This window comes from Eulemur rufifrons, chromosome 17 (genome assembly GCF_041146395.1).
Source record: "Eulemur rufifrons isolate Redbay chromosome 17, OSU_ERuf_1, whole genome shotgun sequence".
NCBI classification, from domain to species: Eukaryota; Metazoa; Chordata; class Mammalia; order Primates; family Lemuridae; genus Eulemur; species Eulemur rufifrons.
Genome location: NC_090999.1, coordinates 39787501 through 39803918, shown reverse-complemented (window position 1 = coordinate 39803918; position 16418 = coordinate 39787501).

Here is a 16418-nt window from a genome sequence, read left to right as displayed (position 1 = left end):
GCTGTGAGAAGAAAAGCAGAGACCAGCACACACTGAGGTCTCCTCGGTGTGGCCCAGGGCAAACTGCCCCCTCTTCTCTCCATATCTTCTAGCTTCTGGGACAAAGCCAGTAAACAACTCGGCCAGTAGAACTGACTTGTAATGATTAGAAGGGAAATTAAATGGTATAAACCATAGAGTACTGCTTCACCATCGCTGGTGACGGTTCCAACACAGCAACCCTGTCCTTATCGACAGGCGACAGGGGAGTCGGAAGAGACGCACCAGCCCCACTGTCTCTCCCTGGGAGGCTGAGAGACACCCTGAGGCCCACCCAGAGTGTCCCCAGAGCTCAAGGCCACCTTCTCTAGGGGTCTGGTGGGGACAGGGATGTCTTCCTACAGGGAAAAAACTGGCTTTACACAAAATGGCTTCTTTACACAGCTGGAGGAGGATTGGGTGGCTTCCACCTGCTGACATCAGGGCAACGCTGACCTTCTGACTCTTTCGAGCAGGCCCCAAACAACTCGGCCCCCCGCAGCCCTGGGTCTAGCCTGTGTGTGAGGGCCGGCCCGCCTGTGCCAGCAGGAGCTCCCGCGCCCCTTTTCCCCACCAGGGCTCAGCTCTGCACAGGGAGCTGCAGGGAGGCCCAGGCGCATTTCCTTCCTGTCCCTCTGCTCTCCCCGCCCCAGTGCAGCGGCTCCCACAGCTCCTCAGACCAGCCAGGCATGTCCCATGGCCCTGCCCTGTGCCGCCTGCCTGGCTGCTCTCCTTGCAGGGGACACTCCCGGCCCCAGCCAGCTGCGCTTAAACTCACCCTCTGAGACGGCTCTTTCCTGCAGATGTGGGCTGGGCCCTGCTCCCCACTGCGCTCATCGCTGCTGACGCGCTGTCGCTTTCCCCACACGTGGTGCCCATCGCCCCTTTCCCCGCTAGAATGTGAGTTCCGTGAGGACTGTTTGGTTCTCTGCTGTATCTTCAGCACCTAGAACATGCCAGGTAAATAGTAGATGCTTAAATGTACTCAAAAAATTTATTAAGTAAATGAAATAAATGAAGGAATTACTGTCATTACTACTGTTAAGCACACGGGGTACAAGTCCTCCTTGGCATGAGCAGGGGCGAGAATCCTCCAGGAGCCGTCCCCAGAGACGCAGGATGCACGGTGTGCGCTTGCTAGGGCTTCCCTAACAACTGACCATAGGCAGGGGCGCTCAACAGCAGAAATGTCTTGTCTCACCGTTCTGGAGGCTGGAAGTCCGAGATCAAGCTGTCAGCAGTGTGTGTACCCTCTGAGGAGAGTGAGAGAAACCTCTGCCTCTTGTCCGGTTTCTCACGGCTTGCTGGCAATCTTTGCTGTTCCTCGGCTTGTAGAAGCATCACCCCAATCACAGCAATTATCTTCACGTGGCATTATTCCTGTGTGTGTGTCTGCCCCCCAATTTTCCCTTTTTATAAGGACACCAGTCATATTGGATTAGGGCCCGCCCTAATGGCCTCATCTTAACACCTGCAATGACCCTATTTCCAAATAAGTTCACATCCCCTGGGGTTATGGGGGGCCGGGGGAGGGGAGACACAATTCAACCCATAACACTTCCATCTGGTCTAGAGACAGGAAGGGTGCCTTTTGGGCAATGTCTTCTCTTCATAGCCCTCTCACTGCTTCTCGAGGGAAGGAACACGGACATCAGACGGGGCTGGCCCAAGACCAGCCTAACTGCCTATGTCTACCTTCCCCGGGCCTTCCCCTTGGAGGACCACTGTCTGGGCAATGTAGGCCTCTAGTTCTCTACTCCAGTGGTCTACAACCTTTTTGGGACCAGGGACAGTTTCATGGAAGACAATTTTTCCATGGACTGGTGGTAGGGAGGGGAGGCGGAGCTCAGGTGGTGATGCGAGTGATGGGGAGCGGCTGTAAATACAGATGAAGCTTCACTTGCTCACCTGCTGCTCACGTGCTGTGGTGCAGCCCAGCTCCTACCAGGCCACGGACTAGTACCAGTTTGTGTCCTGCAGGTTGGGGACGGCAGCTCTACTCCCTGCAGCCCAGAGAAAGGCCACCTGCCCACCCAGCACCCTGCCGGCCCCCTGATTGTGCAGCCCCTGGGCTGGATCCACACCGATTCATCAGGAAAGACGACTCAAGTCCCTTCTGTCTAGCTACAGCCCCTCACTGGGGAGAGCACGTCAGCATCCCAACATAAACTTTGCTCAAATAGCGCTCCTTAGTGAGAGCATCAAACCCTGAAAACCCAGACTGAGGGTACAAGTGCAAATGAATCCCTCCAGCCAGTGGGGGCTCATGGAAGATGAGCTGAAACTGTGGCTGGGGACAGGCCGGGAGGAATTTCCTGAGAGCCTGGGGCAGGTAAAGCTGCCAGCACCTAACTAGGGCACCATGCATCCAGTTCCTGATACAAATGCTTTGAGAAATAGAAATGACAAGATTTACCCTGAGCAGCAATCAATATATGCTCTCCAAACGGCTCACAGATCTTTGAGAGACTCGGTGGGATTTATTAGAGTCGCCCGTCAGCATCACACACACGATGCTGGTGCCCGTGTCCCACCACGAGCCCCCATTCTTGGCGTTTTATAACCTGCAGGAAATGGGTGGGGTATTCCCTCCTAGAGCCTCACCCAGGTTTGAACCAGCGTGCATTTGCCCCCAGAAAGGGTGCTAAAGAACACCGGGAATGCTGTCATTTTTACAACCCGTGGCATTTTGATTTTGCCGGAACTAAAACTGGAATGTCTGAAACCCAATGGTGAAAGCCTGTGTGTGTGATCTCAGTAAATCCTGAACCCCAATTTCCTAGTATTGTCTATAAAATAATACTTCCTTTGCTGCTGGTGGCGTGAATGAGATAACTATGTGCCCTGCACACAGTAGGTACGTGCTAAATGCAAGGAATCTTAGTTGAAGAAGAAAAACCTTCCAGGAATGTTCAGGAACACGCTAGCAGCCGCATACACCAGGGTGGAGGGTGGGGGGGGCTGTTTTCACACCCCCATTCCTGTGGTGCCGGCTGCAGCCCGAGGCGAGAGCCTGGGAAGAGTGGGGGGTTTCCGCAGAGTGAAGTCTGTGGCACCTTTTCTCCTGCCCAGATTTAAATTAAAGTACAAAATTTGCATTCAGTCCCCTCAGGGCCTGGCTCAGTGACCAAAGTCTCAGGTTTGAAATACTTCTGCTCCGGGGAACTGCAAGTTCCAGTCCCTGAGGGATTTCTGCTAGGCCTGGCATCGCTGGGAGACACATCATTTGAATAAAAGCAGTTTAGGGAAGGCAGCCCTCTGGAGGGGGCTCTGGAAAGGAGAGATGGAGGCTTGCGGGAGGATGTGGAGGGTCAGAGCTTTCTTGGGTGTTCCCCGTGTCCTTGCCAGATGTCACATGTGCTCATAAAACTTTGGGGGAACCAGAGAAAGCTCAGGATATCTGCATGCTGGGCCTAGCTCCCTCCTCGTCTTTCCTGTGAATCCTCCACCATCCGCTTCCTTCCCACCTCCCTCTGCCACCCTTCCAGTGGGGCTTCTTGAGAATGGGTGAGCTTCTGCCGATACCCTTTCCTACCTGGAGATGGGCCACATCCTATGGGAGGGATAGTCTAGCTCAGCGGTGACAGCTGTGGACGCCAGAATCAGCTGACCAGCGTGTAAATCCTGGCTTTTCCAGGCCTGCCTGTGTGGCGTGGGGCATCTTCTATGGCCCAGACCAAAAAGTAGGCTTGTCTCTGCATTTTCGAAAACATCCCAGTTATCGACTCCAAGGCATTGCCACAGTCCCCCGCTGCCCTGAGCTTGGGGACTCATAGATCAAAGGTGTCTCCAAGAAAGCTCCCTGGTAGCCTTCTGATTCCCCGGGCGGGAGTAGCACGAAGCACCAGAGTGGCCGAGGCTCTGTAACACCTGAGCTGCACACTCACAAGCCACTTCCATTATACTCCACAGTTCATGGCAGGCTGAGAATTTCTGTGGCTTTGTAGGGGCCATCACCTGTGGCTCACTGAAGTAATCCATTTGTCAGAGCTGCCTTCTCTCGCTCCCACTTATTTCATTTTAACCTTGTTGCTTCTGGAAGAGCCCTTGAAGATGAAGCCCCTGAGGCCAGAGGGGCTGGGGGGGGGGGCGTCCCCAAGGTCCCCCAGCTGGTTAGTGGTTCAGCCAAACCCCAGCCCTGAACACAAGAGCGCGAAGGCAGAGCCCTGCCTTCCACATCCTGCATTTCACATCCCCCAGACTGAGGTGCCGTGACCAGTTCTCTGGCCAAGGCAGCTTGGGCTCAATTGATTCAGAAGCATTTCAGCCCATGTTGCCTCTTCCCAGGAATGAGGTCCTAACAAGAGAATGTGAGGCTTGCAAGGAGGCTGAAGTGCCCCCAGGAAGCAAAGACAAGCTCTGAACAAGGCCCGGGAATTCCACTGGGGAGAGGGCGCAGACGGCCTTCAGCCCAGCACACTGCCCTGCAGGTCGGCCAGCGCTTGGGGTGCAGAGTCTCTTTGGACACTCCTCGTCTAACCAGCTGGTAAACAGGACTCTTCCTTTCGCTGAGTGCTGCCTCAGGCCCCCAAACTGAGAACACTAGGTGCTCGAACCCCACCATCCAGAGCGAGGCGTTGGATCCTCTAGCAAACAGCCTTCTGGAGGTGACCGGCAAGGCTGGAGAACCAGTTGGAGTCGGAGGTCAGGAGCAGGAGGAAGCGGCAGGAGGGACTTCCTCAGAGGGGTTGGGCTGTGTGGGAAGCTGTCTCCTGGGCATGGGAGACAGAGGGAGGGGTCCTCAAGGAGACACTCTTGCAGACAGCCTGGTCGTGCCTCCTGGACTGTGATGAGGTGGCACCTGCTTCTGGGTGGGCCCTAAGTAGCCCCTCGGCCAGCCTGAGGAGGGGACGGGAAGGGGACTCCAACAGAGGGATGGGCTTGTGGAGCCGGAGGAGGAGGAGGAGGAGGAGGAGGAGGAGGAGGAGGAGGAGAAGGAGGAGGCAGCGGCACTGCCCACGTGAGTCCCTGCATATGGGAGACCTCGGGAAGGAGCACGTCTCCAAAGAACCCAGAGAAGCACCCACATTTGGGCATCCCTGTGGGCCCTGACCCCAGATTACAGCCTCACATCCGGATTCTGTGCACTTGGCCCCCTTTCCCTTCAGGCTGGTCCCCAAAGGGCCAAATGAACAGCAATGGGGTGAGTGAGAGAGAAGGTGGAATATGGAAGAGAGACCTTCCTACTGCAGACCTCCAAAATCAGGCCCATGCTGTATGCACCCACATGTGCCTGTGTGTGCATGCACGTGTGTGCATATGTGTGTACACGTGTGCGTGTGTGTGCATGCGTATGTGTGTGAGTGTGTATGTGGGTGGGTGTGCATGTGTGTGCACCTGTGCAGTTGTGAGAGTCAGGCAGGGTTGAAGATTTGAAATTTATGAGTGAGTAGAGCTTTGATTTGGTTGTACTAGATTTCTAACATTTGTGGAAAATTAAACTATTTTGGATGATGAACTGAGCGCCGGTGGAAAAGCCCCGTGACCCTCAGAGACGTGATCGGAAGACTCAGGCTGCAGCACCTCCCCAAGCGCACCTCAGACAATGAACTGACCACCTCTGCGCAAAGCAGCCTGTGTCTGGGCTGCTCGTGCCCGGCTGGGCGCTGCGGCAGGGGCGAGGACGGGCCCGCCAGCGTCAGGAGGGACAGGCCCAGTCCAGGGCACATTGTGGCCTCCCTGGGAACCATGTCTCTGGGCTTTTGGGGATGAGGGTGAGAAGCCAGGGCTGAGCTTGCCAGAAAGAAAATTCCAGGCCTCAGAACCAAGCGCGAAGCCCCGAGGGCGTCTGTGACTGCAGCCCAGCCCACCGGGAGCCCCGCCGTGGGCTCACTCCTGGTCCGGACGTTTGCCTCCTCCCGCCTTCCACACGGAGCAGTGCAAACGGCCTTGCTTCCCCCCATGCTGGCTGCAGCCTCTGCAGACGTTTCCTTCCCGGGAAGCTGCTGCCCTCACAGAGGAACCCCTCACCTAAGCACCGTCCCTGCGGGGCGCTGTGACAACAGTGCCTGGGACCCTTTGTGCCCCAACAAACCAGGAACTGGCCCCGCTTAGTGCCAGGGAAGGGATGGGCAGGGATGGGCAGGGATGGAGAGTTTAAATCTATAAAGACCTATTTTGTTGTTGTGAAATGGCAAATAAATTAATTAATTTAATTTAATTAAAGCCATATAGATGGGAGAAGGAAAGTGGCCCTACTTAGATTATCTATAGCTTCAAACTCCTAATTCATTCATTCCTAGCGTCCCGTTCCCAAATCCACATTCTGAGCCAATGGCCCCAGAACCCTCCTTGTCCCCCAGATCTCAAAGGGGGGACAGCTCCACATTCAGCCAACAGGCCCTGCCGATTCTTCCTGCTTCCACAGTGACTTTAGCACTTGTCTTTTTTGGAAAGAGAGACAGGGAACGAAGAGAAAAAAATATATGTGTATGGTTAAAACCTCAGCTCCTGATTTTGAATTCAGTCAGCCCACTTAAGAGTCAAGAATAGTAGCATGCTCAGTGATGTAAGAGCTAGAAATACAGATAATAATAAGTACCTCATAGGATTGCCGTGGAGACAGCTACGACGGTGACCCAGTTGAACAGAGTGCAGATTCAGAGTCAGGCAGAAACAGGCCTGTGTCTAAAACTTCTTGAAACCAGCCTCAAAAGGCTGTTGTGAAAGATCGGTTATAAACTTCCTAGTGCAGCGTCTGCATTAGTAGGCCTCGATGGATAGTAGAAATTTGAGGCATTTTGCACTGTGGTGGGCACAGCTGCAGGCCCCAGGGAGTCAGGCGGCAGGATGGAAGTGGGAAGAGAACCAGAAGGCTCCCCGTGGGAGACGCCGGAAGACCTGTCGGACAGGCAGGTGGCTCCGTCTGGCAATTTTGGCTTTAGATCTCACACCTGAGGCAGTTTCTGTCCTGGCTGGAAGCGTTCAGTGGGGACAATCCCACCCCCAGGGTGCCTTCAGTGGGAGCCAGGTGCTCCATCACGGGAACCTGGCTGAAGGAGGGAGTCTGAGGTCAGAGAGGAGGGCACGTCTCATCTCGACACACATATTTACAAATATAAGAGGGGACTAAACACCCAACCATGACAGCAATATTTGACCTCACTTGGCAGCAGCTGCACCCTCCAGCCCATTCGCAAAGTCCGGAATTCTGCAGGGCCCATAGGAGCGCAGTGGCTCAGAGGAGTTCACCACCCAACTCTTCTCCTGTCTCAGTCTGAAGCTTCTATTGAGCTCTGAGATTCGCTAATAAAGAAAGAGGCCACTGCTTACATCCCCAGTCTTTTGTGCATACTGTTCCTGCCCCAGTGGGTTGCAGGTTTTCTGCAGAGAAAAAAGACAGCCACTTCTATTGAGCCTCTTTGTGTCCCCAGCTTTTCCTCAACCTTCTTGATGACAAGTTTCTCTCCCTCCAGTCGCGCACCTTCATCTCGGGAGCCAGAGTGGAGAGGTTTCCATATCAAGGCGAGGGTACCTGGTCAGGGGCTATACGTGGGGCAGTGGGCTGGGCTAGGGCTGAGAACTAAGGAGGGTATCTTTCTAACAAAAGGTGGTTCTCACCAGGCCTTAAACAGCCTATGATGAGAGGAAAATGGGGCGTGTTTCTTCAGGTGGACTTAAGATATAACCCAGAGGTAGCAAAGCTCGCTCAGAGCCCGGCTAAATAAGCTGGGGCGAGCCAGAGAATGAAGCAACCCAGGAAAATGGTTAAAGAAAAAAAGGTGTAAACCTGAGGCTCTTAAATATGTACCAAGACTTGAGTTAAAAATAATTTGGTAATTCATGTAAGTTCAGGGTATAAAATTCTAAAGATAAAAATGGAAAGCCTCCCTTCCACCCCTTACCCCAGTATCCTAACCAAGCAGATCCCTACCTAGGCGAACAATTTCTTGTTATTTCTTGCCCTTATTGATCATTTCTTGTATATTCTTTGAGAGATAATCTATGCATCTGTAAGCATACATATTATATAGAGAATATATATATTATTTGTATATGTAGAATCTTCCGCACTCCATAAATGGAAGTAAGCTGTGTGTATTGTTCAGACCCGCTTTTTCTCCATTTAGCAATACATCTAGGAAACCGTTCAATAGTTCTAAATACTTACAGTTAAATATATTTACCTGCCTTAAATGTATTGTTTAACCTCCAGCTCTAAATATTTGGAAATCAGTGTATTTGCCTTCTTTGTTCCTTTCAGAACCTCACGTCCTACTCAAACACATTATTTCTGCTTTGCAATGGCCTGTGACACTTGTGTTCCGTAGTGCACCCGTCATGTCCACAAGCGTTTTCTCAATGATTCTCAGTCCTGCAGTTGAATGGATTCAGTGCTCACCGCCTCTCCTTTTGCCAGAGTTTCTCCACTGATCTCTTGGTTGACCAAAATTTGCTTTCTTCAAAAAGTAGCTCTGTCAACAGAGCTATTGGTCTTGTCTCCTGCTTTTGTACTTGATCAACATGCTTTCTGGGCAGAAAATTTTTGGATTCCTTATTTTCTTTTCATGATTTGGAAAAGCATTTATTATTGCTACAGAGAAGTTTAACCTCATCCTAATGTTTTTTCCTGTATAGGCAACTCTTCCTCTTTGTTAAGATGCTCCCAGGAGTCTCTCTTTATCTTTGAATTCTAGTTACTTTACTATGATTTGATGCTTATTGTGCAGATTTTTCTTGGAACCTGGTATGTCTTCGTAGTATAAATTCAGGTCTTCTTTTATGTCTGTAAACATTCCTGGGTCAGATCTTTGAGTATCCTCTGCTTCGTTCTTTTCTATAGGATACTATTTGTAGATCTCACTGGACTGACATCTTTATCCATTATTTTCACATTACTCATGTCAAACTCTTCTTCACTTCCAACTCATTTCACCTGCTTTTCAATCCTTTCCTTCGTGTGCTCCTTGTGTTTTCAGCAGTGTTTATTCCCTTGTGTGCCTATTCCAATGTGGCATCATCGCTCTGTGTCTTCTCCCTGGGCTCTCGTAGCACCTTGGCAGTGCTGCGTGGCGGTTAAAAGTGAGGGCTCTGAAGTCAGGGTTACTGGGATACAACCCTGGTTGATTATTTGACTTTTGGTACTTCATCTTTAAAATGAGTAAAATGAGAGCACCTACCTCAAAGGCTGTTGTAAGGATGGATAAGTTAATATGTAAAAGCACTTTGAACCACGATGGGCACATTTTAAGGTCTGTTTGTGAATCAACAAAAGGAGATAATAATAATAGCTTATTCTTCCCTGAGCTCTAATATCTCTTCTTTGAGCTCCTAGATTGATGTATAATATTTTTTGAATTCATTCATTTTTTAAGTGGGGTCATGATTTTCATCTACTTGATGGCCACATTTTTCTGGTACCTGTTTTTTATCATTTATTTTTTTTACTCCTTTTCTTGTGTTTTTCTTGTAACACATTTGGATAGATCCTGTACTGATTCTTTCTTGATTTTTCTTTCAATGAGGCGAGTTCTCCCTGGACCAGCCTTTTGCAGGACATTCCTAGGGCGCAGGCCAGCCTGGGCTTCAGACCAGCAGAAATTCTCTGCGTGCTCATAGAGTTGTGCATGTGAGTGAGTTGTCTTATCCTACCCAGAAATCAGCAGTTTCAAGGCTGCGTATCATGTGGAGTCTCTCTTCCTCATCCTCTCCAACACATTGCCTCTTCAAAGCTGATTTACATTTGCTCCTCACGTGGCCTCATATCTCTGCCCCCTGCTGGTATCAGACAGGCCCAGAGAAGATCTACCACCTGCTGACGTACCCTATCGCCACCGATTCCAACACAGGAGGGGTGGCTGTGCCCTTTGGGATGTGGATGATGGAGGATGAGTTTCTGTTTCTTGGTTTTCTTCTGTACTTCTGGTAGGTTGTGGCTTTCGTGGCTTGTGAGAGGAGAGGGAGAGCCCTAGCAACGCCTTTGTCTTCGGCAGCATTTATGAGACGCTCAGACCCCGTGACACAACCACAGGGGGAGAGGGAGGCTTCAGAGGACCACGGAGTCACTGAAAGGACTGTGCTGTTAGTAAAGCCACCTGCCCAGTACAGCAAAGCCCACCTCACCGTGATTTTAATAATCATTCAATGATCCGGCCCCTGCTCTGGGGGAAACAAAGCGTTTCTACCACGTCTCGCCATCTCCTTCCTATGCTTACATGCCTCACAACCATTACAACCTCCGCCATAGTGTTAACTGGAGAATCAAGATGAGCCAGGTACTTCGTTTCGGTTGATTTATTGTTGAAAGGCTACGTTCACTCCCTGACTAACAGACACGGAGCCTTTCTCCCCTCGGAGTTACCGGAACCAGAAGCACGGACTGACTGGGTAAAAGTCAGACGGGGATATTTTTAAATGTCTCTTTAATTAAAAAAAAAAAAAAAGCAAGCAGCAGCATCTGAGGGCTTGTCTGATTTGCTCTTTACTGCACTCGAGCAGGTCAGGCAGGGACTCCTGAGTTACAAGGCAGTGAGAGAGAAAGTCATTTGTTACCTGGAGTGAGAACATTGGTTGGAAATGCCTTGAAAATACAGATGGTCCCTGACTTAGGATGGCTCAACTTAGTATTTTTTGACTTTGCGATTTCGTGAAAGCGATACGCGTTTGGTGGAAACTGCACTTGGGGTATCTGTACGACCATCCTGTTTTTCACTTTCAGTACAGGATTCAATGAATTCCATGAGCTATTCATGAGCTATTCCATGAGCTTTTCAATACTTTAGTGTAAAATGGGCTTTGTATTAGATGATTGTGCCCAACCAGAGGCTAATGTAAGTGTTCTGAGCCTGTTTAAGGCAGGCTAAGCTAAGCTATGATATTCGATAGGTTAGGTATATTCAATGCATTTTTGACTTAGGATATTTTCAATTTACGATGGGTTTATCGGGATATACTTCCATCATACACTGAGGAAGCCATCCCTACAGGAAGCCGCTTTCTCTACCAAGGTTCCTGTGCATGGCGAGACCAAGTCCCCCCAGAAAGGCCACAGAGGGAACACACCACTGCTCAGAGACACTGACTTTATAAAGCGTATGGTGGAACTTCAGGGTTGTCAGACAAACTGCTCGGAGACAGAGGCACATGAGAAGGTCATCGAGCTAGAGAGAAACACACCGCCCCCACTTCAATTCCACCTGAACCGTTGGCAGGGCACTCATGAAAACCCAGGGGGACCTGAAGGGCAAAGAGACCTTGAGTGAGAATTCTCTACCTCGCAGTTTAAAGAAATGTGTTTCACACACCATCATCGATTCTGAGTCCCCCCCAATCTCCTAGAGTGACAGCAATCAAAATTGATTTGGGGAATTTCATCCACAAATTAGATTTACCGGTTCTCAATATGGAAGCTCGGTGGCTTTGTCTCGCCGCCAGTGGGGGGACCTGAGGGTTTGAAGTGTAGCATGTAAAGGACAGAAAGGTATTTGATCACCAGGCACAACTGAACGGCTTAAAAGTGGATGCAGGTGCAGCTCTGGGAGCCACCCGACCTGTTAGGGCCAGCGTGATTCTAGGAAGACTCATTCTTGCAAGGTTACTGCCTAATGTCCTCCAGGATCGCTGTTCTCTTTAGGTGCTGTGTCTATGGGCTAATGTTCCTTGCCGTAGGAAGCCATCCTTGTGTAAAGTTGGGTTGCAAGAGAGCTTTTTCACTGAGTATTTTTGGTCTCTACTTGTGGTTTTCACTAGGAGGAAGCTCTGTCAGCGTCTAGCCTATGGATGTTCTCTCGATACATGGGGCATCCCTGTGCAGCGCACCCTCTGCCCACGGCGGCACCCGGTTTCCCTGGGTGGTAGGTGGAATCCCAGAGGGAGAAGTGCTCCCGTGCAGAGTTGCTGGCAGAGAAGGCGGCAGGGTTTGACACCGGGGGCTACGATCTGGCTTTGCCCAGAGCCCACCCTCAAACCTACTTTGCCAGTCCATCTTGTTGCATAATCGACCCTTTATGTAATCCTTGGGAATGTTGGATGTGAGGGCAAAATAAAAATGATCTTTAAAACCATGTTGCTCATACAGATTCCTGGATTCTCCACTAAGAGTAAAAAATCACGGGTCTGGGCTGAGAACCAGGAATTAGCCTGTCTCTCCATCCCTCCAGCTGGTTCTGATGCAGGAAGCCCACAGACCAGGCTCCGACAAACACTGCTATCCTAGATGGTTCAAATAGTAAGTAGATTAAGAAAATAATAATGGGTTTGTACTCCCTTTCCACTATTGGCTACTAACCACTGGCTGGAAAGCAGATGTGAGGACAGAATCCACATTAGTCAACTTGGACCCAGAGGCGGGAAATGCAGACGTGCCCCGGACTGCCCGGCACTGCACTGTCAGGTGGGCATTAAGCTTCTATTTCATTTCAAACACACGTGTAGACGGACAGACAGACATGCATAAAGTTGGGTTTCCTTGACTCTGGTGAGAATGAAATGGATCATGTTATGGCATTCCATCAAGCAAAATGTGAAAGCTCAGAGAGTTGTTCAAGAGTCCCATCCACCTTGCTTCACTCATTTCTAAATTCATTTTGGCAACTTTTCTTGAGGGTCAGAGCTATGTCTTATATGTCTTTGGATCCTCTACAGTGCTAAGAGTACATGCTGAAAAACACAACAATTAGTTCCATGAGAAGCAGTAGAGCCTGATCATTTACGAGTGTGATGTGGAGCCAGTTTCCTGAGTTTGAATCTGCCACTTACTTGCTCTGTGACTTGGGACAACCTTTCCGAGCCTCAAGTTTCTCCAGTGGTAAAATGGGGAAGATAATAACCTGTGCCTCATAGGATCCTGTGAGGAACAAATGAGTTAATCCATATAAAATACGGGACACACTGAGTGTGAAATGTGGTTGCCGTGATTATGATGACGATGGTCATTAGGGTGATCATAACAAAAACCATATTGTAGGACCAAAGTGTGGTCCCCTGGTCCCTCGTGTCCTTTCAGTGTCTGTGGATGTGCACAGTGTGCTGTTCTAAAATAGAAGCAATGGTCATACCATTCTGAAGGATATTTCCTCTTTTCTACATTTTGTATTGCTTAAAAGAACATATTTGCAAGGCAGCAGCCCATTTAAACACCACCCATGGAGGAAACGCAAAATTCCTCCATCCGAGCCTGTGTTTGAAGGTCCCACATCCTTCAAGTTAGAATTTATCAGTGGGGCCAAAGGATTTTTTTTTTCTGAATGTTAATATACACAGTGACATAAGCTAATTTCTTTCAAAAAGCAGATTTTTTTTTCCTTCTTCATACTTCTACCTTGAGTAGGAAGGTGTTTCCAGTCTGGCTCTGAGTGCAAAGAGAAGAGGAAAGAGGCTGTTTGCTTGCTGTCCCCGCGTGAGACCTGGGTTCTCTGTCCAAGAGCGAGTAGCCTCATCATAGCCCAGACTTTCACACAGAGGGGTCTAGTGTCTAAGACGGTCACCAGGCCTGTGAATATGGATCACCAAAACACACTTCGAGTTTTACAGGACATGTGGACATTTAGGAAGTCACATTTCTCATTTTGCTACTCTTTCAACTTTTCTGTAGTTTTGAAAATTTCAGAATAAAAAGTTGGAAAAAGGAAAAAAGCAAAAAAAAAAAAAAAGACAGTAGGGAGGAACAGGGATTATTGCTTTCTTATCTAACATTAAGCTACCAAGATTCTCTAAAATGTAGAGAAGATAAAATTCTTGCCAAATGACAGCACAGGGTAGGCGAAGTTCAAAATATTCATAAGGCAGTTATATTTGCAAGGCTGCCCATCAGCAGGCTATTATTGTTCCTGGCACAGAAGACACAAAATGATGATTACGCAGCTGAAAATAAATCTCCTCTCTGTAATCCCACATCCCAACAGATACAGGTGTCCTGCGTGGCCATATCCGACCCTCCTGCTTATGTCTGGGGCCAAGCCGTGATGGCATCTTCTTCCGAATTTTCCAAACTAGAACTCAGAGAAGACAGTCCTCTGGCGGAGAAACTGTGAGATGTGAGGATCAGAAGCTTGTTTTCCACCCATGGAGAAACTATTTTAAGAGAATAAAGTCAACATGCAGAGAACAAAGATAAGAAGAGCTCAGAGGACTGAGTGCTGGAACAAGCCCCCAGTGAGAGGTCAGGAAGATGAAGAAGGACTGGCAAAGGTTTATGTCCCACTGACAATTCAATCAGGGAAATGAACGTTTTCGGGACTCTCTATTTTGGATCAAATTTTCTTTATTCATCCCCCGTCTCATGGTTATATATAACATTGTAAACCTAAAGACTCCTGATGTTTATATCCAGCCCTGAGCTTTCTCCTGCACTAACTCCTACTGGACAGCTCCACTTGGGTGTCTCACAGGCATCTCAAATTTAACGTGCAAAACTGAACTCCTGGTCTTCCTCCAAATACACTTGCTCCCGGGACCTTCTCCATTTCAGTTAATGGGAACTTCTTCCTTCCAATTGCTCAAGTTTAAAATTCTAAGGTCATTTTCGATGCCTCTCTTTCTCACATGCTAAATGTAATATCAGAAACTGGCTCAACTTTCCAGATATGCAGACTCTGGCCACCATTCCCACTGACCTCACCAAGCCAAGAGCCATCTTTTTTTTTTTTTGCCTAGACTTTTCTAATAGCCTTTTAATTTGTCTCTCTGCTTCTCTCTTGCTGTCCTAACCACGCAGCAGCCAGCCACTGGCTTGGCATCTCATTTATAAGTCAGATCATACGATGCCTCTCTCTACTTTGGATCCTTCAAAAACAGAGAAAAATCCTTACTATGTCCCACAAACCCCTATGGAGCTGCAACTTGCCTCTCCCCCTCTGTAGCCCTAACTCCTCTCCCTCTCTGCCCACCTCGCCACCCTCCCCCCTATCCGCAGCCACAGTGCCTTTGCTGATGGCTCTCAGGTGAGGCCGGCACATTCCCACACTGCCACTTCGGGGTCTCTCAGCACTCGCCCTTCCTTCAGCCTGAAACACACACCTGCCACCCCCTGACTTCCTTCAGGCGTCTATTTGTGTTTCACTACATCAGAGGTCTCCCTTGACTATTCTACCTAAAATTGCACCGCTTTCCCCTGTTTTTCCCTGTAATGTATATCACGAGGTAATACATTTTATGTCTCCCTCCTACTAGAATATGTGCTCCATGAGAACAGGCATTTTGCTTTGTTCATTACTTGTCCTCTTAATGCCTGGAAACATGCTCACCATGTGGTAGGTGCACAGAAAACGTTTGCTGAATGAACCATTCAGAATCCTTCCAATACATTTCCTCTTTTGCCCAAGCTAGATTCAATTGGTCTACAAACTGGTGTAAAACAATTCATCTTAAATTTTACCTCAGTCACACATTTTTTTAAATGGTATCAAATTTAAACATTAGGTATCAGATTACCTAATGTTCTTTCTTACATTTTCCTGTCTACTCACTGACCATTTGTTTATTCCTAAACCAGCTGCAATCTAACAACTTTTTTAGCAATTTAGAAAAACCTCAGTTCTTCTTTGCTACTATATTGTACTATACTATTGTGACTATAGTGATTTCAGTGAATTTTTATTCAACTGACTTATTAATATTTGAGAGTCATGAAACATTCATTTCCCCCCTGAAACTATAGCCCCTATGCTCAAATGAAATCACAAATCAAGAGCAGAGAAATGCAGAATTCCAGTCCAGGCTCCAATTAGGAACAAATTCTCTTGCCTTTGAATTATCTAAGCTTGTCACTTCTATTTCTTCTTTCTGCTATTCCAATTTTAACAACCTCAGGACTTTTTCTAGCACCAGCTCATTGGAAGGGAAGAAAACATGTACACATCAAATCGTTTGTCTACTTGACCACAGTCACGACAAAGGAGTGGAAGGCATGGTGGTTCTGGAATGTTGGCTAAAATGGTGATGGAGAAAGTCACCCAAGTTCGTTTGTCTATCATCCTCGGTCTTCATCTCCATATCTATTCTAAAGGCCCATGGTAACTGTAAGATCTCTCTGCAAAAATAGCCAATGAACACAGAATAATTTCCATCAGGGGACATCTCAAAGTCCTGGCTATGAGAAGTCACTTTTCTTCTTCCTTTGATGCCACTTCTCCTGACTTTTTAGCATTCCACTTCATTATGAAATGTCCTAGTGTTTTAGTGGACCCACATAAAATTGTATTTGTCCCTAGGCAATATCAATTTTAAAAAAAAACTATGAATAATCTTACAAAAAAGAACCAACCCTCATACCATTTTATAATTTTTATTTTTATTTCTACTTGGCATTAATGGGATTTTAAATGTCACCATGGACTCATTTATTTTAACTTCCACCTATTGACTTAACCTCTTGACATTTGGAATTCACTGTTAAGACTGGATGTCAAAGAAAAACTTAAAATATTTCAAGGGAGTTAAGTATTCTGAAAATCGTAGCTTTA